The 2,702-nt window shown below is 42.8% G+C and overlaps 1 pseudogene; it reads left to right on the top strand.

Moving 5' to 3' along the window:
* Nucleotides 1–1,322: 1,322 nt before the first annotated feature.
* Nucleotides 1,323–1,950, top strand: LOC102765539 (annotated as a pseudogene).
* Nucleotides 1,951–2,702: the final 752 nt, after the last annotated feature.

The raw sequence follows: 2,702 nt of genomic DNA, 5'->3' as shown, positions 1-2,702 counted from the left end.
TCACTGGAGCTGAGACCCGGCTTTAGCTCTGAGGCCAGCTCTAGCTTGAGGCCTCGGCTACTGAAAGCAGGTATCTGGGGTTTTTTTTAGCTTCTATAATTGCAACATTTTTTCTTAGAGAACAGCTCAGAGGACGGCAAGGCAGGCAGGGAACCTTGGCTTCCTCCATCACTGGAGCAAGCAAGCTTCCTGTTCACTTCAGCTTCCTGGCTGCCGGCCGCCATCTTGGTTGGCAGTTAATTTGCATTTCGCCCTGATTAGCCAATGGGAAGCATGTCGGAGGTATGGTTAATTACCATGTTTATCTATTATTAGATAGGATTAGTTTCTGTTCCAATGACTGTAAACCTACTTTTGCCCCATTTCTATACATAATATTATAATTACAATTTCATACATGTACATATATGAAACAGCACTGTCAGGCTCAGAGATACTCTCTCAGATGCCAAGCATGCTACCCTAAGGATTTAGAGTGTCAGATCTTTGAGTCCTTCACCAACTCCCATAGGATTTAGTGCCAGGTTGGCTAACCTTCTCAGCTTAAAGTCTTAGATCCAGTGGTCTTATTCCAATGGCTAAGGTTCCAACAATCCCATCTCTTCCCTTTAATCCCCAGTCCTAGGAGCAATAGCTACATCTTCTTGCTAATAACTCATGGTTCTCTCAGTGGTGTGGTTTCATTTATGGCAGAACTCAATTGGTACAGACTTAGCCTAGTATAATGGAGAACACAGAAAGGAATCTGACACCAGAAGCTTTTAATTTTAATTTTAATTTATTTTTTACATCTCTGCCCTGTAACAACTTCTGGACATAATTTACTCTTGGACAGAATTACTTCAAAATCTGGAAATACAGAAAATACACTTGCCACATAACTCCTTTGTACTTTTCTTAATAAAATTTTGTTGTTTCAAAAAAATACAATTCTCTGTAGGACATATAAATCTTCACAAACCTGTTTTCTCTGGTTAGGAAAAGAAAATAAAAACTAGAAAATCCAAATTGATTTCAAAATATATTTCAAAAAAATCCAAATTATATTTCAAAAATCCACTATATTTTTAAGGACGTCAAAGAGCTGAGTGTGCAATGTGTAAATGAACTAAAAATATGAAAAAGGGCCCAGACCAGCAGAGGCAGCAGCTGGAGCAGCCAGCCGCAGCCTGTGCCCTCTCCTGTCTGCCCACATCTATTGTTCTGACCCCTAGCATCCCGCCCTTCCCCTTCCCCCCTTTCCCTTTTCCCCTCAGTCGCATGGCACCTGCAGTTTCGAGCTTTCAATCTCCCACCTACAGTGACCACAGACTTGACCACTCAAAGTCCAACTCCCCAGAATACTGCTCAACATGAACACCAGTGTGATTGAAAGTGGATTAAACATCTCTCTCACCATCCATCTACTTACGCATGGAAAGGAAGTTGGCAGTATCATTGGAGAGAAAGGAGAATCAGTTAAGAAGATGTGCAAGGGGAGTGGTGCACTTATCAACATCTCAGAAGGGAATTGTCCTGAGAGAATTATCACTTTGGCTGGATTCAGTACTGCCATCTTCAAAACCTTTGCTATAATCATTGACAAACTGGAAGAGGACATCAGCAGCTCTATGACTAATAGCACAGCTGCCAGTAGACCCCCACCACCCTGAGGCTGGTGGTCCCTGCTAGTCAGTGCGGCTCTCTCATTGGGAAAGGAGGTTGCGAGATTAAGAAAATACCAGAGAGTACAGGGGCTCAAGTCCAGGTAGCAGGGGATATGCCCTCCAACTCAACTAAGCAGGCCATCACTACTGCTAGCAATCCGCAATCCGTCATTGAGTGTGTGAAACAGATCTGCGTGATCATATTGGAGTCCCCTCCCATGCTCCAAAGGACATGACCATCCCATACTGGCCCAAGCCATCCAGTTCTCCAGTCATCTTTGCAGGCGGTCAAGCCAAGCTATAAACCCATAAATAGCCCTATCCCCTTGTGGACAGGGCCAAAGCTCAGCTTGGCCTTGCTCCTGACACCAGCAAGATTATTGTAGGGACCAGAGAGGAATCAACCTGCCTGTTCCCCTGGAAGTTAGGCCATAGAACTCATTCTGACTGTAGATCTTGAAACAACCCTGTAACTTACCTCCAAACCATCCTAGTCATGGTCTAGTAGTAGCCCTACCTTTCCAGAGACCTTCTAGGAATCATGCTTGTCCATGTTCTCAGAGGATGGGCTGCAGACCTCAGCTTAACTGTGAGTCTGGAAGAAACCCTATAACCTGGATCTTGCTCCCCAGGGAACAACTGAGAGGCATGTCTGTCTACGCACCTGGAAAAAGAAAGAATCCATGAACTTTTCATATACAAGCTATTTAATATTAGCCAGTGAGTAGGACAAAAAAGAAAAAAAATGAAAGCATATAGGACCTTTGTAATAAAAGGTATATTATGGGAGACTCAAAAGGAGAAGAGAGAGAGCAAGGAGTAGAAAGTTTATTTAGAGGAATAATGGCTGAAACTTCCCAAACCTAGGGAGGGATATAAACATTCAGTTTCAAAGAGCTTTGAACAGCCGAAAACAAGATCATTCCAAAGATTACCCTGAGATTCATTATAATCAAATTGTCAAAAATCAGAAACAAGAGGAGAATTTTGAAAGAAGCAAAAAATAAGGGATTCATCACATACAAGGGAACTCCCATAGTCATTTGCAGATTTCTC

This window comes from Myotis davidii, unplaced genomic scaffold (assembly GCF_000327345.1).
Source record: "Myotis davidii unplaced genomic scaffold, ASM32734v1 scaffold404, whole genome shotgun sequence".
Lineage (NCBI taxonomy): Eukaryota > Metazoa > Chordata > Mammalia > Chiroptera > Vespertilionidae > Myotis > Myotis davidii.
Note: the sequence above shows the minus strand (reverse complement) of the source record. Positions and strands in the feature narration are given on the sequence as shown.